Source organism: Gopherus flavomarginatus, chromosome 5 (assembly GCF_025201925.1).
Source record: "Gopherus flavomarginatus isolate rGopFla2 chromosome 5, rGopFla2.mat.asm, whole genome shotgun sequence".
Taxonomy (NCBI): domain Eukaryota; kingdom Metazoa; phylum Chordata; order Testudines; family Testudinidae; genus Gopherus; species Gopherus flavomarginatus.
The window spans coordinates 55,423,812-55,446,522 of NC_066621.1; the positions used below are offsets into that span (position 1 = coordinate 55,423,812).

The 22,711-nt window shown below is 42.2% G+C and overlaps 1 protein-coding gene and 1 long non-coding RNA gene across 5 annotated transcripts in view; one reads left to right on the forward strand and one right to left on the reverse strand.

Annotated features, from left to right (window-relative positions):
- PLEKHA7 (pleckstrin homology domain containing A7) overlaps positions 1-22,711 on the forward strand; it is a 295,587-nt gene that overhangs the window by 66,167 nt on the left and 206,709 nt on the right. The window lies entirely within an intron of this gene.
- Positions 3,520-17,286, reverse strand: LOC127052953 (uncharacterized). Its single transcript, XR_007774912.1, has 3 exons — positions 17,103-17,286; positions 9,155-9,307; positions 3,520-3,656 (listed from the first exon to the last, which is right to left on the reverse strand). It is a non-coding gene; the product is annotated as an uncharacterized LOC127052953 (long non-coding RNA).

The following is a 22,711-nucleotide window of genomic DNA, read 5'->3' on the forward strand; positions in this document are numbered from 1 at the left end:
TTCTCCTTAGAGACTGTTGTTTATACCCCAAAACACTTCATACTAGAGGTACCAGATCATAATTACTCTTTCATCTTCATGATCACAAATCATGTCATGCATCTCTTCTGTTGGAGATTTTGCCTTAAACATACAAGTGAAGTGGAAGATTGGAATGAATTCTAATAGTTCTGAAAAATGATTATTTAAAAAAAAAGGTTTTTTTGGACAAACAGGTTTAGCCAAAATGAAATTTCAAAAACCATCTACAGGCATAGCACAAAAATGAAACTTTTTTCTAACTGCATTTTAAAGAATAAGTTTTATGATGAATGGTCCATGAAAAGTACTCAGGATATTCATAAAATAGTATTTTGAGTGCATGAAAAGTCCAAAGATATCTGTGCTCAATTTGACTGGAGAAGATAATAACATTGAAAGAAACACGTTATTGTTAAAATAATAAAAAAAAAGTCCTCTATTTTGCTGAAACATTTTAGATTATTAAAACTAGAAATTGTAAAAAATCCTTTCCCTCTATTCATAGTTTACTTCTTGCACTTTTCCGTTTGAATAGTAAAAGTAGACTGTTTATTTTTACTTTTGTTTCCTCCTTTATGGTTCATGATCTCTCTCCCACTTGGAGAAGTGCGTCTGTGTTCCTGATGGATAACAAAATGGAGCAAACAAAAGGACTAGAAATGCTCAGTCTGTGAGGAAAAGCTTTTGTGAACTGTAGAAGGGAAACCTTCCCACAACTAAGCCCTGTCATAACTGTTTCCTGCCCACAGTCCCTCTGTCTGTCAGGAAAAGGAATTCTGAGTCTGGACGGTATGTTGAAACTACCACATCTCTTTACACCAGCCAACATGGCTCTGGACGCCACTCTGTAAAAAGTCCTCTTCAGTGACCTGCACTTATGAATCAAGGTTTTTGTTTGTTTGGTTTTTTTTGCCCCAACCATACCTTGGTCAAGAAGTTTGTTCCCTCACCCAGTACTGGATTTGCCATGGGGCCGGGCTCACGGTCCAAAGGGTCCCGGCCCACCCCACTCTCCCCCGCACTACGCTCTCTCCTGCAGAGGCAGAAGCTTGATGCTGCTGGCTCCTGGGTTCCTGCTGCAGCAGGGCAGGCTCCACTGGCAGCCAAGCTCCTCCCTCACTTCTTCCCCTAGCATGCTGTGTTCTGTCCCTCCCCCTCTCCCTCCTGATAATCTGTTTGCTGGCAGGAGAGAGGGGGAACAGCACAGCCAGCAGTGTCCTCCCCGCTCCAGGGAGGAGGAGAAGAGGCGAGGGCGGGGCCTTGGGTAAGAGGGTGGAATCGGGGCATACCCTCTCCAGCACCCTGCCGTGAGCACCCACCTGACCCCCAGCTCACCCCCCCAGCCCTCTGCCCTGACCCCTGCACCACCCCTTACACCTCCCCAGCCCCCTGCTCTGACTAATGCACTCCCCCAAATCCCCACCCCTACCCTGAGCACCAAACAGAAGCTCCTGCCCACACACCCCATTCCCACCTGCACCCCTCACACCAAACAGGAGCTGCCTTAGATAAGCACTCCTGCGCCAACCCTGAGCCCCCTTCCCTCACCCTAGGTCCTGGCCAGACACGGCATCTCAATGTTTTTTACATTTTTTTATAAAGCGCTCTTATCCAAAGCACTTTACAATAGTTAGCTAATAGTACAAACAATATTTGGAAAGATCATTAAGTGGTCCATTGAGACCCTCTGCGATTTTGAAGTGATCTCTGGAAAAAGAAGTTAGACTACAAGAACAATCAAGGTACCTCACTTTATTTTAAATTACTTCCTATTACTTATGGGAGGAGGATAAAGAAAAAAAGAATGAAAAACGAGGGTGGGGGGGGGGAAGATGAGAGAATGTTCTTTTTCTTGACTGGGTCCCCAAAAATGAAGCTGAGCACAGGGCTGGGGAGCCCCACTAATTCTAAATTCACCACTAATTGTCATGTCACCTGGGCTGGCGATACTGTGTTGACTGATCCCCACAGTCTCTAACCTACCTAGGCAGTATAGCAGACATGGCCCTGCCCACTAGCTCCTCTTCACTCCCTAGCCCACCCACCACTTGCTTCCCCCCCACTCACTTAAGGCTTAGCCCTCTCACTGGCAGCCGTGTTGCCAGGTATCCAGTTTTAGTGGAAACTCCAGTACAAAATGGGGCCTGGGTGTCCAGTTAGCAGTGCTGACTGGAAACTAGAAGTCCGGTTATAGGAGTAACTACATTAGCCTCCACTCCCAACACCCACCCCAGCGGGCCTGGAAGACTACCTGTACTGCTGCTGCGAGAGGAGGGGCAGCTCAGTTTAGAGAGAGACGAAGAGAATGGGCTAGAACCAGGTTGGTACCCGCTGTATGTGGGCAGGGATGGGGGGTGGGGGTCCTGTTTAACCCGCCGCCCCCCCCCCCCCCCAGCCCTGCTGTTCTTCAGTTTACCGAGGCCCCTCCCTTGCTCCAGGGACCAACCCTAGCTCCCTCACCACTGTGCTTTTGCCCCTGGCCCCTTTTACAGTCATTTCCCGGGGGGCCCACAAAAAGTTAATCCAGCTCTGCCCCCATCTCAAGTTCTGCAGTGGGTAAATCTCTTGGCAAGGAATCTGGCATATTGTCTTGTTCCCTTTCTTTACAAGAGTAGGATCTGGGCTCTTATATGGATGAACCTCCACATTTAGAGAGGTCAGGATCCCTAATGGAAATTGGATAACAAATTTTCCATAGCTGATCAATTTTGCATTCAGCTTGTAGTGCACTAGAACAATGCCATGAAGTTGGTGTTGTGAACACTTCTGGGGAATATGAATTTTCATAAAAACTGTTTCCCGTGTGAATTTAAAACAGTATTTGCAGTAGGCTTGGAAACACCTATTTTAGTCTTGGGTTTGGACCTGTTTTTGCCTGACAGTGTCCTCTTCTTTTCTGCTGCATGAAGAATAGTTAATGGCAAAGATTTTTTTAGGCCCCATCTTAACAGCTTTGCAAGATGAGGGCAAATTATGTATGTTTCTCTAGTGGACCACAAAGTGTGCTACCATTCTAACAGTTCGCATATAAAATATAGTTACCATAAGTTACGGAACATTATAAGCATCCAGGCAGATCTTGTGGTTTCACAGGAAGTCTCTCTGTCTGTGTTCAAAAAAGACTAGAGGAACCTGTAGAGGAAGTGGTGGTTGAATTAATTTAAGACCTGAAATATTCAAAGTTTTTGGTGCATATCTGTGTGTGAGATTTAGAAATATCCTTTCTAAGTAAAAATTCAAACTTTCAGGGAAATTGTTTCTCCACCCAAACCACTGCTATAGCTTTGGTGGTGGTGTTAGTAATAACACCACTCACAAATACAAGCTCAAGCCAAATTGCAGCAATTTTGGCACCTGTCAACGTACCTGACTCTTCTCTCCAAGTACTTTACTGTGCCTGATTTGTCTAGTTAATTTTACTTCTGTGTAAGGGCTATATCTATGATCTACCATATACACGGAAAATACCAGAGATCCCTGTCCCCTGGAATGGTGTTTGAAGTGTGAAGGGACATGTGAATCTTTAGCGCATCTGGCACATAAATACCTTGCAACGCCGGCTACAACAGCACCACGCGAACGCCTGTTCTCACTTTCAGGTGACATTGTAAACAAGAAGCGGGCAGCATTATCTCCTGCAAATGTAAACAAACTTCTTTGAGTGATTGGCTGAAGAAGTAAGATTGAGTGGACTTGCAGGCTCTAAAATTTTACATTTTATTTTTGAATACAGTTTTTTTAACATTCTACATTTGTAAGTTCAGCTTTCATAATAATCAACTTTTCATAATGCACTACAGTACTTGTATTATGTGAATTGCAAAATACTATTTTTTGTATTTTTACAGTGCAAATACTTGTAATAAAAAACAAATAAGGTGAGCACTACATGTTTTGTATTTTGTGCTGTAATTGAAATCAGTATTTGAAAATGTAGAAAACATCTAAAAATATTTAAATAAATGGCATTCTATTATTGTTTAACAATGCAATTTATCGCGATTAATTTTTTTAATTGCTTGACAGTTCTAAAAAGGAGTAATTTTTGTGTTGTGTCTTTTAAATATAATGAGCTGACCCAGGGCCGTGGATGTGAAATACTTTGCAAAAGTCTCATTATAACGTAACAGTCTTACTTGTCTTAAGTCAATTTCCTAATATGTTAACCTTATCAGTATATCAGGGTTCAAGTTAGATTAAATTCTATCAGCGGTTCTCAAACTGTGAGTTGAGACCCTGTTTTAATGGAGTTGCGAGGGCTGGCTTAGGTTTTCTGGGGCCAAAGCCCAAGCCCCACCATCCAGGGCTGAAACCAAAGCTGGAGCTGAAGCTTCAGCACTGGATGGCAGGGCTAAGGTTACAGGCCCCCTGCCTGGAGCTGAAGTGGTGGTACTCGGGTGGGCTCTGCCTATGGTCCCCCCGTCGTCTCTACTCCTAGGATTGTGTCATAATTTCTTATCCGAAGGTGGTTACATTGCAGTAAATTTGAGAACCCCCTGTTCTACATCAATAAAAGTAGTTTGCTGCTTTGCTAAATTCCAGTAGAATCAGTAAAGTATTTATACCTTATTTATCTACTGAGCTTATTGATTTAGAAGTATAGTAGTTATCAATATAAAAGATATTATTAAAATGACACTTTTTAAATCTTGTTTGTATTTCAGAAGTACACCTCTACCCCCATATAATGTGGTTGTGGGGAGCCAAAAATCCCTACCGCGTTATACGTGAAACGCCGTTATATCAGGCTGCAGTGGTGATTTAAAGGGCCAGGGGGCTCTCCGCAGCAGCAAGAGCCCTGGACCTTTTAAATCACTGGTGAGCCCCACTGCCACAGCCCTGGAGTAGCAGCAGCAGGGCTCCAGCAGTGATTTAAAGGGCCTGGAGTTCCCCACAGCAGCCGGAGCCCCAGAGCCCTGCTGCTACCATGCTTTATGCAAACCTGTGTTATATCGGGTTGCATTATAGCGGGGTAGAGGTGTAGCACAATGCATTGTTTTTGTATAGAAATTTTGAGACACTGCAGTATTTTCAGCATTATTACTTACCGTTAAACTATAATATAAACTAATTTTGAAAAGTTTCTTTTTCTCTGAGGTATTTATATGCCTTGCCAGGTAGTGCTGAATTTACAAATGATGTAATCAATAAAGCTATTGAGTGCATAGTGGGCAGTGGATCAAAGCAAGTGAATTTTCCTAACTAAACAGGTAGACATTTAGAAACGTTAACATTTTCTGAAGAAGAGATCTTTGTGGCCTGAAAGCTTGCCTCTCTCACCAACAAAATTTGGTCCTGTAAAAAAAAACCTACCTCACCCACCTCAGTGTCCTGGTAGATCTATTTGTGGCTTATTATCCAGAAACTATATGTGAATTTACAAAAGACAACCTGGTTAGATGCGATGTTTTAGAAATTAGGCAGGACTCTGCCGAACTGCAAGCTAAAGAGGAGCATTGAAATTAGTTGCAGCTCATTCCTATGAAATGTTGGCATGCTTGGAATTTCAAAACCTCTCCATTATTTGATTTGCAGCACAGTGTGTTTCTGATAAACAAGAGGAGTATGCAGTATTTCCCTCTTAGATGAGTTTCTTGCAGTTTTCCAGTGAGAACTGAAGAACTAACCAGAAGATTTTCCATAGTATTTCTTAATATTCTACAAATCTAGTAGGCCGGTGTTACACTTGGAGAACTTTAATCAGTGTGGCTGATCTGAGACAGTGGATGGCCTCCAAACAATATTAGGGAGGATGGAGTGACTGGGTATAGTTGTTTTATATTTCCTATTTCTACAGAAATGGCCATCTTTGTGATAGAATAGGCCTCTCAGTTGGCTGCCAAATCATCTATTACAGACTGCAGCAATGTAAGAGAAATGCAACTATTATGGAGCATCCAGAACACCAAATCTTTGGTGTATAGAAGAGGTGATTGAAAATCAGGATTTTTTTTAGCTCATATTACTCAGCCTTTTCCAACAAAATTCCATCCAAACATACATACTTGCAAAAAAGTGTCTATTTCTTAACAACATCTCCCATGGTTCAGGTACATTATTTTCTTTGCCATGTTTACTAAGGGAATGACTATCAATATTTTTGATTGTAAACTCCTCAAGGCATGGACTGTTCTTTCTTTTCTTGAGAGCCCAGCAAACTATCTTAGTTCACTAAACACTGGATACCAGAATGTGGTTCCTAACAGTTTTTTACCATTGACATCTTGGTTTAAATATTCTTTTGTTTATTTTCTTGGAAAATCTTTCCCTTTTTGTTTCCCGCTCCTCAATACCCAGAAAAGTCAGTGCTACATTTACTTATGACTATGCTTTTTCTACCCTTCTGTCAGTTTATACCCTTAGTAAATACTACTTCTTCTTGGCTTTTTATTAGCTGCTTAAAAGTCATCTTGAATATTGAACAGGTTACAGGTGCACCTGGAAATAAATTTGTTTCTGTTCAGATTTTATCTGTTTGGGATCTGTTGGTAAAATATACACCACTGTAGGAGACAACAGTATATGAGAGTGGCCTTGTCTCATTCCATATTGTGTGAGTAAATATTTAGGATTTTTTAAAGAAAATATGTCCATCCATTTTCCAGGAGCACTCTGTGGCATTGTGCTGCCTTAAATTGTCAGTTTAAGTGCAGGACTAAGTGGAATCCCTATAGAATGGGTAAGTGGTTTTCTTTCATTACTGTTAAGAGATAAATGCTAGTCTCTCTAATATTCTGTTGCTGTGTGATACAACAGGTATATGCTGCTGGAAAGAATTCAGTAAAGGAATCAGCGGTGTCTACAGAAATTAGGAAACTAGACAGTCTTTAAAATCCATTTACCAAAGTGTTTGTGATGCACATTTCATAGCAGATGAAATATTTATAAATACTAAGCAAAGAGAGTAAATTCTCCCATCATGTCAGAAATCTTTAAATATCTTTACAGGAAAGTTCACTGTGATATGTTTTGTATTGCATGATCATTGCTCAAAGAATTTGTCTACTGTTCTTAAATGGAGACTAAACTTGTCCTAGCAGTCTTACCAACTGAACTTAAACTACATATCTGAAGTCAACTTTTCAAATACATTATCACTTCTGGTATAGCTTTCTGATTTTGGGGTTTTCATCACCTACAGAAGGTGATTGTTTCTACTGATGCAAATCATTTGCATGTGGAGACATATGAAGTAGTGAGTATTTTAAATTGTGTGTTCAGTGAGATGTTCTATTGGGGTAGCGTTTTGGTTTTGGATTTTTTTAAAATGTATGTTCTGCTATTCCATTACGTTGGAGAAAGCAAGGTTGAAGAAATGTGCCTTGCATTTGGAGCAGAAGGTTGTGACATTTATGATAGTCTTTAGTTTTTATGAAGGTTTGTTCCATCGTCTTGGACTGACACCTGGCATAGCTCAGTCTCTTGCACAGATACATTTTTACCCTTATGATAGAAAATTTGATTGTGTTGAGTGGAGTTGCTGACAACAGTCTTCATCCTGGTGTGTTGGGTGATATGCTGGGCCCAGGCCACTGAGCACCTTGAAGATAAGGACCAAGACCTTGAATATGACTTGATATTCTGTGGAAGGCTGGTGTAGAGTGTGGATGACCGATTTGATATGCCTGTAGTAGCCTGCATTGCTGAGGAGCTGTGTTGCCATATTTGGTATTGGAGCTTCTGAAGAGGTTGAAGGCTTTATCTGCTGGTATTGCTTTGCTGCAGTCCAGACAGGAGGTTACAAAGGCATGTGTAACTGAGGCCAGGTCATAGTCTGTCAGGATGGCACAGTCTCCTAGCCAGCTGGAGGTGGTAAAAAGTGTTCCTTGTGAACACTGCTATTTGAGAGCTTACTGTCGGTGAGGACTCCAGTAACACTCCTATACTATGGACCAGTGGTCCCCAACTTTTTTGGCTGGTGGGCGCCAGCCGAAGGACCACTGCAGCGGTGGAGCACCTGCCGAAATGCTGCCGAATTTTGGCGGCATTTCGGTGGCGATGCCTCTCAATGACGCCACTTGTCGCCGATAAGTGATGTCATTGAGAGGCATTGCCCCCGAAATTCGGGAGTGATGCCTCTCGATGACGTCACTTTCGACGGCAAGCGGTGTCAGCGAGAGGCGTTGCCCCGGAATTTTGGGGGCGACGCTTCTCGATGATGTCATTTGTCGACGGCAAGTGGCATCAGCGATAGGTGTCGCCGCCGAAATGCCGCTGAAATTTGGCGGCATTTCGGCGGGTGCTCTCCCGGGGGCCAGGACGCGGGCGCATTGACGCCCGTGGGCACCGCGTTGGGGACCACTGCTATAGACTGAGTGTGTACCTTCAGCCAAAGGAGTCTGCATCATAGCTGCAAACTTTTCAAAACACTTTCCTCTGCTCACTAGCATAACCTCTGTATTGCTTGGGTTCAACTTCAGGCAGCTGTTCTTCATCATTAGCTGATTTTGTCCAAGCACTGGACTATCTTGATGGTGATTGTAAGGTCATATGTAGGGGAAGTGTCACCTGCATGTTTCTGGCACTTGAGTCTGTTTGGTCTGACCAGTTCCAGTTAGTGGCTACATGTCAGTATTGAATAGGATCAGTGAGAGAACTGATCCTTGGGGGACTCCAAAAGTTAGGCATGGATCTAGTGGTGGAGATTCTGTTACTTATCCCTCCAGGAAGGACTTGAACCATTTTAACACATTCCCATGTACCTCCCTTAAGTGTCTCAAGTGGAACACCAGCATCTCATAGTTGACAGCGTTGAATGGTGCAGAGAGGTCCAGGAGGATGAGAATGGATATTTGCTGATTTTCCATTAGCAGTAGGGACCATCAGTGCCACTAAAGCTGTTTTCCATGTCCTGTCATGGCCTGAATCCTGACTATGCCAAGTCTAGGATGTTAGTTTAACTCTTAGTTAAATTATCTTTAAGTGCTTTAAAATGTCATTTCCATTCATTAAATCATCCATGGTTTGATCAAAGAAGGTGTCTAGTCTCATTTCCCCTGCTGTGGGAGAAGACTGAATATTCTAGCAGGTTTTAGGAAAATTTTCAGATAATTAAGACAGAGCAGATAACCTATTTGATTTTAAAAGATTTTTGCATGCAAACAGTCAGTGGAAAGGCAAGTCAAACACTCACCAGTCTCTGAATCCTCAGACAGCTTTCTCTGAATTTTCCACATCCTCAAATTCATTTTCTTTATCTCATTTACTTTGAAATCTCACTCATTTCAATGGCTTTTATTTTCTTTCCCTGATTTGGTCAGAATTGTTTCTTGGTTTTCTGCATAATCTTGATTTAAAAATAAAGTAAAATCAGGACACGGTATTTTTTTCAAATCTGTTCAACATTTAAAGGGCTGAACCTAAGACTTGAAGTTAATCTAATACAACGCTTGATCTTAGCTCGCCAAGCTTTTAAGTACAGTTCATTTACATTAATTCAAGTTAGTCCAGAGTATCTGGGAAATAGGCAGAGTAAACTCAATACAAAAGAAAGTATCTACACTTTACCAAACAGAATTGCAAATACGTTTATTAAGAAATACATATTAGTATTCCCAATGAGAATATGCAAAGACATTTAGAAAATTGTCTGCTGAATACCCTTCTGAGTTTCTATTAAGTGAAATGTTCTACTGTTGTGTGTTATCCATGAGCTCAGAAATTTTGAAAGGTACAATGAATGATAATGCCATGAATAAAAGTTCATCTTTATGTCAAAAACACCAGAATTAATTGCTAAGTACAGTTTAACAAAAGCTAATATGAATGTTTTAACTTCTTGGTCATGATTTTGGGAAGAAAATTTAGACTGCAGTAGAGAGAATAATCTTATTAATGGATCCTCACTCTTGGAGTTTGATGCCAGAAAGATGCTACTCCCAAGTCTGGCCATGTTTAATATTGTATGATGTGTCTCCTTTGATTCAGTTGTCTTGACATCCCTGGCATTTGGTCTTCTAGCTAGTATACCCTGTCTTTATCGTTTTTTCAGAGTAGCTGATTACAGGCTGCAGAAAATATGTTCACTTATTAATCTAAAGCATTAGGGTGATGGAGGTCTTTATAATTCCATATAATAATAATTTAAAATTGTGCTAAAATCTATTATGGCTTTATTTGAAATGCTACAAAGATAATTCTAATAAAGAAACATGCTGTTCTTAAAATGGAATGCTGTGGGCAAGAATTGAACATAGTTAATGAAGTATAACTAGGTAGAGGCCTGCAAATCCTGTGGATACCCACTTTTTATATCTGCGGACCATGTTTGTGGATTGGATGTGGATAAAAATTTTGCACAGGGATCTATAAATAGCAGTTGACAATACTTCAGAGGAAAGACTTTTCAGTAGTTGTTCCATTATAATATAGTCTTGATTTAGGGATTGAAAAGACCGAAGTATCACAATGCTAAGCACTGCTTCTTCATTGGATTAATATATAATTTCTAAAATGAAATTCACATGAATTTTTACTGAGATGAATTGAATGACTGTTCTTTAGATGTGTTTTTAGTATGCCTCTGAATGCCAAGTGGTATAGAAAGTTTTGTTGCATTGTTAGGTTTGGATTAATGTGGGAGATAATTCTCATTTGGGAGATTAACATGTCATTTTTATAAATTCTAAATCTAAGAAATTGTAAAATGTTAATATTTAAAGCACTCAACATCTAAAAGCTAATTTTTTTTCCTGATGCGCTTAAGCCTAATTTAAGAAAAAACACCCTAATTTTGTGTATCTGCACCTGAGCCATGATGCCTATAAACGATCAACCAGGTAATAATATCTTGAGGGGCAGATGAGAATACCTGGCAATTCAATGATTCTTGCAAATGGCTGCAAAGAAGACAGAGGAGCTAATTTCATCAAAACTCACTGAAAGGGCGTTAATATTATTCCTAATGCTACAGCAGATTTAGTAAACTCAGAAGCTTGTAGAGTAATCCCCTTTGTAAAACAATGATACTTTTCATACAAACTTAACATTATCAAGAATCATTAAGAGAGTAGAGCAAAGCTAAAACTTGCTTTATATGATCCACACAATTGTTTTTAGTGAGTAAATGCCTATTTAAATAATAATAATATAAGGTAAAAGCAGCAAAGAATCCTGTGGCACCTTATAGACTAACAGACGTTTTGGAGCATGAGCTTTCGTGGGTGAATACCCACTTCCTCAGATGCATGTAATGGAAATATCCAGGGGCAGGTATATATATGTGTGCTAGCAAGCAAGCTAGAGATAACGAGGTCAGTTCAATCAGGGAGGATGGGGCCCTGTTCTAGCAGTTGAGGTGTGAAAACCAAGAGAGGAGAAACTGGTTCTGTAATTGGCAAGCCATTCACAGTCTTTGTTCAATCCTGAGCTGATGGTGTCAAATTTGCAGATGAACTGAAGCTCAGCAGTTTCTCTTTGAAGTCTGGTCCTGAAGTTTTTTTGCTGCAGCATGGCCACCTTAAGGTCTGCTATAGTGTGGCCAGGGAGGTTGAAGTGCTCTCCTACAGGTTTTTGTATATTGCCATTCCTAATGTCTGATTTGTGTCCATTTATCCTTTTCCGTAGAGACTGTCCAGTTTGGCCGATGTACATAGCAGAGGGGCATTGCTGGCATATGATGGCGTATATTACATTGGTGGATGTGCAGGTGAATGAACCAGTGATGGTGTGGCTGATCTGGTTAGGTCCTGTGATGGTGTCGCTGGTGTAGATATGTGGGCAGAGTTGGCATCGAGGTTTGTTGCATGGATTGGTTCCTGAGCAAGAGTTATTATGGTGTGGTGTGCAGTTACTGGTGAGAATATGTTTCAGGTTGGCAGGTTGTCTGTGGGCAAGGATTGGCCTGCCACCCAAGGCCTGTGAAAGTGTGGGATCATTGTCCAGGATGGGTTGTAGATCCTTGATGATGCGTTGGAGGGGTTTTAGCTGGGGGCTGTATGTGATGGCCAGTGGAGTCCTGTTGGTTTCTCTCTTGGGTTTGTCTTGCAGTAGGAGGCTTCTGGGTATACGTCTGGCTCTGTTGATCTGTTTCCTTATTTCCTCGTGCGGGTATTGTAGTTTTGAGAATGCTTGGTGGAGATTTTGTAGGTGTTGGTCTCTGTCAGAGGGTTAGAGCAGATGCAGTTGTACCTCAGTGCTTGGCTGTAGACAATGGATCGTGTGATGTGCCCGGGATGGAAGCTGGAGGCATGAAGGTAGGCATAGCGGTCGGTGGGTTTTCGATATAGGGTGGTGGTAATGTGACCATCACTTATTTGCACCGTGGTGTCAAGAAAGTGGACCTCCCGTGTAGATTGGTCCAGGCTGAGGCTGATGGTGGGGTGGAAGCTGTTGAAATCATGGTGGAATTTTTCCAGAGTTTCCTTCCCATGGGTCCAGATGATGAAGATGTCATCAATGTAGCGTAGATAGAGAAGGGGTGTGAGTGGACGAGAGCTGAGGAAGCGTTGTTCCAAGTCGGCCATGAAGATATTGGCATATTGTGGGGCCATGCGGGTGCCCATAGCAGTGCCACTGATCTGGAGATATATATTGTCATCAAATTTGAAATAGTTGTGTGTAAGTATAAAGGCACAGAGCTCAGCAGCCAGTTGTGCTGTGGCATCATCAGGGATAGTGTTCCTGACAGCTTGTATTCCATCTGTGTGTGGGATGTTTGTGTAGAGAGCCTCTACATCCATGGTGGCTAGGATGGTGTTTTCTGGGAGGTCACCAATGCATTGTAGTTTCCTCAGGAAATCAGTGGTGTCGCGGAGATAGCTGGGAGTGCTGGTGGCATAGGGTCTGAGCAGAGAGTCCATATATCCAGATAGTCCTTCAGTGAGAGTGCCAATGCCCGAGATGATGGGGCGTCCAGGATTTCCAGTTTTGTGGATCTTGGGTAGTAGATAGAATAACCCTGGTCGGGGCTCTAGGGGTATGTTGATTTCTTCTGGTGTTAGTGTAGGGAGTGTCCTGAGTAGATGTTGTAGTTTCTTAGTGTATTCCTCAGTGGGATCTGAGGGAAGTGGCCTGTAGAATTTGGTATTGGAGAGTTGTCTGGCGGCCTCCTTTTGATAGTCAGACCTGTTCATGATGACAACGGCACCTCCTTTATCAGCCTCTTTGATGATAATGTCAGGGTGGTTTCTGAGGCTGTGGATGGCATTGCGTTCTGCACGACTTAGGTTGTGAGGCAAGCGATGTTGTTGTTCCACGATTTCTGCCTGTGCACGCCGGCGGAAGCATTCAATGTATAGGTCCAGGCTGTCATTTCGACCCTCAGGAGGAGTCCATGTGGAGTTCTTTTTCTTGTGCTGTTGGTGGGAGGGCACCCGTGTATCAGTGCACTGTTCAGTGTTGTCCTGGAAGTATTCTTTGAGTCGGAGACGGCGAAAGTAGGCTTCCAGATCGCCACAGAACTGTATCATGTTGGTGGGGGTGGCAGGGCAGAAAGAGAGTCCCCGAGATAGGACAGACTTTTCTTCTGGGCTGAGTGTGTAGTTGGATAGATTGACGATATTGCTGGGTGGGTTAGGGGTACCACTGTTGTGGCCCCATGTGGCAGGTAGGAGTTTAGACAGCTTACAGTCCTTTTTCCTTTGAAGAGAGGTGAAGTGAGTAATGTAGATCTCCTGTCTTATTCTAGTGAAGTCCGTTTGTATAGAAGTTTGGTTATTAATGAGAGTGTCCACGTTGGAGAGCTCTTTTTTGATGTTTTCCTGTTTGCTGTATAGGATGCTGATCAGGTGGTTCCTCAGTTTTTTTGATAGAGTATGACATAATCTCTCACTGTGGTCTGTGTAGTATGTAGATAACAGTGGATTTTTTACCTTTAGTCCATTTGGTATGATGTCCATCCGTTTGCATTTGGAAAGGAAGATGATATCTGTCTGTATTTGTGCAAGTTTCTTCATGAGGTTGATGGATTTCCATTCCATACGGCTAAATGCAGTGCCTTGCATGGTGTCAAGTATCAGAGGGTAGCCGTGTTAGTCTGGATCTGTAAAAGCAGCAAAGAATCCTGTGGCACCTTATAGACTAACAGACGTTTTGGAGCATGAGCTTTCGTGGGTGAATACCCACTTCCTCAGATGCATGTAATGGAAATATCCAGGGGCAGGTATATATATGTGTGCTAGCAAGCAAGCTACCTGCCCCTGGATATTTCCATTACATGCATCTGAGGAAGTGGGTATTCACCCACGAAAGCTCATGCTCCACAACGTCTGTTAGTCTATAAGGTGCCACAGGATTCTTTGCTGCTTTTACAGATCCAGACTAACACGGCTACCCTCTGATACTTGACAATATAAGGTAGACAAGCATACTCTTGCAATTTATAATTGCAAACATGGTTCATAATTAATTACTTTCTAATGCAATAGGATCAAAGACTGTATTTAGGTTCGCCTGATTCTAGGGATTACATGTTGTGTGGATTTTTAAAGGAGGTGTGCACTGCCATGGCCACTGTCACATCTCTTGAACTAATAAGGGTAGTCTATTAGAATTAACTGAGGTAGGAGCTGGTGTTTTGTATGTAGTTTGTATGTTTTTAAGGGCAGTTACCTTCCTGGACAACTACAGCTAAAATAATTCTAAGCACTTTTCTGAGTATAGATGAATGTTTACCATAATTGTTTAACTACTATATGGCTATGTATATTAGAGCATCACCTAGTGCCTATTCTTGTTACAGGTCAGTTGTGTTTCACTGTAACATCCTCTTTTCATTTATTTAAAAAAAAAAAAAAAAAAAAAAAAAAAAAAAAGGATGAAATGGTGAGCTACTGAACTATTTTTAAAAATCTCATTAATAAAATAATGTTGTTCCATCACACCTCGTAGGGTTTGGAAGAGTTGTAGATGAAGAGCTGCTTGTCTTTTAATATTACTGATGTATGTAATATAGAAGATAAAATATTACTGATGTATGTAACATAGAAGATAAAATAAAAAAAGAGCAAGTAAAAAATCACTTAGAAAAGTTAGATGCCTGCAAGTCACCAGGGCCTGATGAAATGCATCCTAGAATACTCAAGGAGTTAATAGAGGAGGTATCTGAGCCTCTAGCTATTATCTTTGGGAGATGGGGGAGATTCCAGAAGACTGGAAGGGGGCAAATATAGTGCCCATCTATAAAAAGGGAAATAAAAACAACCCAGGAAACTACAGACCAGTTAGTTTAATTTCTGTGCCAGGGAAGATAATGGTGCAGGTAATTAAAGAAATCATCTGCAAACACTTGGAAGGTGGTAAGGTGATAGGGAATAGCCAGCATGGATTTGTAAAGAACAAATTGTGTCAAACTAATCTGATAGCATTCTTTGATAGGATAACGAGCCTTGTGGAGAAGAGAGAAGCAGTGGATGTGATATACCTAGACTTTAGTAAGGCATTTGATACGGTCTCGCATGATATTCTTATAGATAAACTAGGAAAGTACAATTTAGATGGGGCTACAATAAGGTGGGTGTATAACTGGCTGGATAACCGTACTCAGAGAGTAGTTATTAACAGCTCCCAATCCTGCTGGAAAGGTATAACAAGTGGGGTTCCGCAGGGGTCTGTTTTGGGACCGGCTCTGTTCAATATCTTCATCAACGATTTAGATGTTGGCATAGAAAGTACGCTTATTAAGTTTGCAGACGATACCAAACTGGGAGGGATTGCAACTGCTTTGGAGGACAGGGTCAAAATTCAAAATGATCTGGACAAATTGGAGAAATGGTCTGAGGTAAACACGATGAAGTTCAATAAAGATAAATGCAAAGTGCTCCACTTAGGAAGGAACAATCAGTTTCACACATACAGAATGGGAAGAGACTGTCTAGGAAGGAGTATGGCAGAAAGAGATCTAGGGGTCATAGTAGACCACAAGCTTAATATGAGTCAACAGTGTGATACTGTTGCAAAAAAAGCAAACGTGATTCTGGGATGCATTAACAGGTGTGTTATAAACAAGACACGATAAGTCATTCTTCCGCTTTACTCCGCGCTGGTTAGGCCTCAACTGGAGTATTGTGTCCAGTTCTGGGCACTGCATTTCAAGAAAGATGTGGAGAAATTGGAGAGGGTCCAGAGAAGAGCAACAAGAATGATTAAAGGTCTTGAGAACATGACCTATGAAGGAAGGCTGAAGGAATTGGGTTTGTTTAGTTTGGAAAAGAGAAGACTGAGAGGGGACATGATAGCAGTTTTCAGGTATCTAAAAGGGTGTCATCAGGAGGAGGGAGAAAACTTGTTCACCTTAGCCTCCAATGATAGAACAAGAAGCAATGGGCTTAAACTGCAGCAAGGGAGATTTAGGTTGGACATTAGGAAAAAGTTCCTGTCAGGGTAGTTAAACACTGGAATAGATTGCCTAGGGAAGTTGTGGAATCTCCATCTCTGGAGATATTTAAGAGTAGGTTAGATAAATGTCTATTAGGGATGGTCTAGGCAGTATTTGGTCCTGCCATGAGGGCAGGGGACTGGACTTGATGACCTTTCGAGGTCCCTTCCAGACCTAGAGTCTATGAGTCTATGTCTCTGCTAGCCAGTACTATCACTAAATTCACAGTTTAAACTGAAAACCTTTCTGAAACTGTATAATTTAAGCAGTTGATAAACTTACGAGACATTAACATGCCAAATGCAGGTGCAACAGCTGGGGAAGAGGAGGAGGAGAGGGAGGGAGTCCCATCAGCAAGATTTGGTATAACACCTATTACCATTATCATGCAGTGGCGTAGTCGGGTTTTAAGTGTAGGGGGAGCAAACATAAAAAAGGTGCCCTTTCTTGGGTGCTCCTCTGGCCACGCCCCCGGCTCCTCCTGTCCTCCCCCATTAACCCCGGGGCTGGCTCAGGACTCCTGCGGGCTTCCCAGAGGTGCGGATTACCGCCCCCCCCCCATCCCTGGGAAAGTCTCTCCTGCCCAGCGCGCTCTGCAGGTGTTCCCCGCCGAGCTGTGCCACCCGGCCCCACCCGCGGGGGCCTGGCCCCCAGGCTCCTGCGGCGCATCAGGGCCCCCCCGTCCAGACAGCGCGGCTTGCGCCCCTGCCCGGGGAGCCCCTTGCCCGGACCCCCCAGTGCAAGGCACTGGACCCTCGCCGCTCACCTTCCGTCCTGCACCGCCGCCTGTCCCCGGCCTGCGCTCGGTGCACTCTACGCGGGGCTCGCCAGCCAGGTGGCCTTAAAGGCGCAGGGGCCCTTTCGCCTCCCCCCGCCTGCTGCACTGGCCAGGGAGCGCTTGGCCCCTGAGCCGCCGCCGCAGAAGGTGGTTGCGGCGATGTTGGGGCCACAGCGTGGGGCGTGATGGCCGAGCAGCCGGCCGCCTCGCTCCTCCCGGTCGCGCCTGCCGCCCCCCCATGGCTCCTCCGGCTGTTGCTGCTGCCAGTGCTAGCCCGGCAGGCGCCGCTTCCTCGCCCGCTGCCCCATGGCTCCTCTGGCCGTGCTGCTGCATTCTCACTTTGCTCTCCCATATACCCCAGCCAAAATCCTACCTGCAGTGGTGCTGATGAGGGAGCTATTTGCTATTCTCACTCAGCACTTCCTCCCTGGTTGCTGCCATGGGAGGCTACATTTTTCTGATCTGCTGGTTCCATGGCCTGTTTTTTTGCATTGTCTTCCCATGTGAACAGCTTCATTATGTCTGCTTCTGTTGATAAGGAGAGGCAGATTGAAATTGACATGCCTGTTGTCTGTTTCCTGCTTTACTGCTAGGCTTCTGAAAAGATGCTGAGAAGCAAACCCATATTTTGTTAATTTCACTCTGCTGCTGTTTTTGAAAGCTATCAGTAGCAAGACATGCACTGGAGATGTGTGCATACTAAGGATCACAACACTGCATTGGACTCATTTGGAAGGCTTTCTTTGCACCCATAAGGATTAGAAATGCTTTTCAAATGAAAGCTTAAATGAAGCAGAAGTTTATATTTGGGCCTGGCCCACATATCAGGGAAAGTTTCCTATTGAGTTAGGCATGTAGATTTTTCAAATTTTGATTTGAGTTTCAAGTTCACCATCTATCACATCAGCATAATGGTTATCTCAGAAGAACACTGTGAAGATAGATACATTAAATATTGTGACATGCTCAGATATTAGATAAACAGGGGATACATAAATACCTCCATCTTTCTTTAGAATTTCCAGCAGTACTCATGTTTATACTTGTAATTTTAAACCCTTTCTTACTTAACTTAGTCCTTAGGTTCAAAGATCAAAAAGATACGAAATTCACAAAAAGGAGAAATGTGCTTAAGATGAATGAAGGCTTCAGATTCAAGAAATGCCAACGTTACTATTCTTTGTAATTGTACTGAAAAGCAATATAGCAAATTATCTTCATGTAAGCAAACAAACTATTTTCACAATCTGTCCCTTCCTGGAGAAAAGGGATTTTTCCTTTAAAAAAACATATACATGCATTTGATTCCTTCCCAATAGGGAATATTGGGGGAAAGGCAGGAAATAGAGCCCCAGATTTTTTGATTACCTCTTACCAGGTGGTGCTGAGCCAATATTATTTTCTCTTGTGAAAGTGCCTCAGACCTCTGACCTGTTGTGCCAATTCATGCTGGTGTAAATCCATTGGTTTGTTATCAATTATTTCACTGTTAGGTGTTCTGCACTTCACCAGGTCACTGTTAATAATGATGTTTAGTTAACCTGAAAGCCTATTCCTAGCCTTAATTTCTGTTTTTTTTTTTTTTGTTTTTTTTGTTTTTTTTTTTTTACAATAACATAGAAGATAGAGGTTTAATAAACTGTTTGGGGGTCTTGACTGCTATTCACTGAATACATGGTAAATGAGTTGCTTCCGATATGACTGCTAAAGCCCTTGTCAGGTTAATTTATTTATTTATTTATTTATTTTTTTAAACAACGAAAATGGGTTACAAGTTGAGATGAGTGAAAATCAAGCCAAAGAGCAGCTCACTGATGAAAAGGTTGTACTTTCATTCTTGGTAGGCCCACAGATTAGATTAGAGTTCAACAGTGGGTCTTTTGTTGCATAACCATGTTTGTAATTAAGACAGTGGAATGTAGTATTGGTTTTACCGAGCTAAATTCGGTTTCACTGAATTCATTTGTTACTGATTTTGGTGTAAATCATGTTCACGTTATCTCCCATACCCACGTCAGATCTTGTTTTTGGAATTTGATTCAGCACTGCTTGCTATCATTTTCATAAACATAAAATAATTCTGTTGTGTTTTGTTGGAGGAGGGGAGAAATTGATACAAACACATCATTGAGCAATCTTGTATCTTATTAATTTTAAAATTTATTTTCTTTAGGTAATCTGGTTTAAGAATTATGACACTTCAAATTCTTTTACCTTCATGTTTATTAGTAAAGACAGCTCTTTCTACATATATTGCAAATGCAAATTAATTAGCCTAGTGACATATTTGAGACCAGAATCCATTAATGGGCTTCAGTATGCCGTGCCTTAGGTCGTTCAGTTTTAAATGTTTGATACTCTAGCATTCTACAGAGGAATCCATTATCAGGACCTCTTAACTTTCTCCAAATGCAGCCCTCCTCAGTTTTATGGAATTAAACTTCACTTTTTAAGGTGACAGAGTCAAAAGTTGCAGTTAATTACAGTGGGTTTTGGCAAGTGTCCCTTTGTTGTGGGTTTTGTAAATTTAGTGTGTGTGGGGGGAGTGGTCGTTTCTGTGTTTGGTTGAAACTGAATTTTCAAGCTCTCCTTTTGGATGGCTTGGGGTTGGGATGTGGGGATTTCCCCTTTTCCTTTATTACCTTTTTTTTAAACAGGAATATTTTGCTTCTAACAACTATTTTAACTTTTAGACTTCAATCATGTGCTCTGCCAGCTAAATATAAAATCTTTTAAAAATATTTGATGCTTTAGAGGTAAAAAGATCCTACCTTACCTAGCCAAGTATCCGGCTGTAAGTGCTTGACATTTAAAAGTTAGTGTCATGCTGGTCTATGTATCAGAGGGGTAGCCGTGTTAGTCTGGATCTGTAAAAGCAGCAAAGAATCCTGTGGCACCTTATAGACTAACAGACGTTTTGGAGCATAAGCTTTCGTGGGTGAATACCCACTTCTTCAGATGCATGTGGTGGAAATATCCAGGGGCAGGTATATATATGCTAGCAAGCAAGCTAGAGATAACGAGGTCAGTTCAATCAGGGAGGATGAGGCCCTGTTCTAGTAGTTGAGGTGTGAAAACCAAGAGAGGAGAAACTGGTTCTGTAGTTGGCAAGCCATTCACAGTCTTTGTTCAATCCTGAGCTGATGGTGTCAAATTTGCAGATGAACTGAAGCTCAGCAGTTTCTCTTTGAAGTCTGGTCCTGAAGTTTTTTTGCTGCAGGATGGCCACCTTAAGGTCTGCTATAGTGTGGCCAGGGAGGTTGAAGTGCTCTCCTACAGGTTTTTGTATATTGCCATTCCTAATGTCTGATTTGTGTCCATTTATCCTTTTCCGTAGAGACTGTCCAGTTTGGCCGATGTACATAGCAGAGGGGCATTGCTGGCATATGATGGCGTATGTTACATTGGTGGATGTGCAGGACAAATGAACCAGTGATGGTGTGGCTGATCTGGTTAGGTTCTGCGATGGTGTCAGAAATCAGGCAGAAATCGTGGAACAACAACATCGCTTGCCTCACAACCTAAGTCATGCAAAACGCAATGCCATCCACAGCCTCAGAAACCACCCTGACATTATCATCAAAGAGGCTGATAAAGGAGGTGCCGTTGTCATCATGAACAGGTCTGACTACCAAAACGAGGCCGCCAGACAACTCTCCAATACCAAATTCTACAGGCCACTTCCCTCAGATCCCACTGAGGAATACACTAAGAAACTACAGCATCTACTCAGGACACTCCCTACACTAACACCAGAAGAAATCAACATACCCCTAGAGCCCCGACCAGGGTTATTCTATCTACTACCCAAGATCCACAAACCCGGAAATCCTGGACGCCCCATCATCTCGGGCATTGGCACTCTCACTGAAGGACTGTCTGGATATATGGACTCTCTACTCAGACCCTATGCCACCAGCACTCCCAGCTATCTCCGTGACACCACTGATTTCCTGAGGAAACTACAATGCATTGGTCACCTCCCAGAAAACACCATCCTAGCCACCATGGATGTAGAGACTCTCTACACAAACATCCCACACACAGATGGAATACAAGCTGTCAGGAACACTATCTCTGATGATGCCACAGCACAACTGGCTGCTGAGCTCTGTGCCTTTATACTTACACACAACTATTTCAAATTTGATGACAATATATATCTCCAGATCAGTGGCACTGCTATGGGCACCCGCATGGCCCCACAATATGCCAATATCTTTATGGCCGACCTGGAACAACGCTTCCTCAGCTCTCGTCCACTCACGCCCCTTCTCTACCTTCATTCACCTGCACATCCACCAATGTAATATACGCCATCATGTGCCAGCATCTACGAAAAAGGATAAATGGACACAAATCAGACATTAGGAATGGCAATATACAAAAACCTGTAGGAGAGCACTTCAACCTCCCTGGCCACACTATAGCAGACCTTAAGGTGGCCATCCTGCAGCAAAAAAACTTCAGGACCAGACTTCAAAGAGAAACTGCTGAGCTTCAGTTCATCTGCAAATTTGACACCATCAGCTCAGGATTGAACAAAGACTGTGAATGGCTTGCCAACTACAGAACCAGTTTCTCCTCTCTTGGTTTTCACACCTCAACTGCTAGAACAGGGCCTCATCCTCCCTGATTGAACTGACCTCGTTATCTCTAGCTTGCTTGCTAGCATATATATACCTGCCCCTGGATATTTCCACCACATGCATCTGAAGAAGTGGGTATTCACCCACGAAAGCTTATGCTCCAAAACGTCTGTTAGTCTATAAGATGCCACAGGATTCTTTGCTGCTTATGCTGGTCTATGAATTTGTTGCCGTGAAAATTTGGCTATAGAATTAAAATGTACAGTTTCTAATGGAGGCACTTTTAGAATAATTTTGTTTCCAGAATCATGGTTTCTACTCTATATTATGTTGGTTCTTCTTTCACAGCTAAGTTTAGATCACATCCTTTTCCCAGAGTTAAACTACCAGCCTATTTAAAGCAACAGAGAGATTGTAATTGAAATGTAGAGTAATAAATACTACCACTGTCCCCTGGGGAAATTTTGAATTTAAGACCAGTAATTCTTCTGTTAAAGTGAAGGATTTACTATTTTCTCAATTTATATTTTCTGTTTACTACTGAAGGATACAGGGATATCCTTTTAGGATTCATTCTTTGGTGAAAAAACCCCCACCAGCTCTGGAAATGAGGTGAAGTTGTACCTCTGATTTGTCAGTCAGAGCTGTGTATTTAATTATCCTGCAGAAGATTATGAAGAAGAAAAAATGGAAGGATTTACAGCAGGAGTCTATGGCTAGAAGCCATAACTAATAAATGGGATAAGTTTTGGTTTAAACTATTTTGTCTTCATTTGATTTGTTATATGCTGATTATCTGTATTGGGAATGTACAGCCTAGAACTTGAGACACTGGTAGTTCTTGTTTCTGCTTTAGCCTGGTAAACATAACCACTCCCTCCCTACCCATCCATAAATTAAATAAAATAACGAATAAATATATCTATATCTATCTTGGGATTTACCTTGTACTTACGTAACCTGATTTTGTATTACAGAATGGACCTTGGCTGCCGTCCTTACCATAAC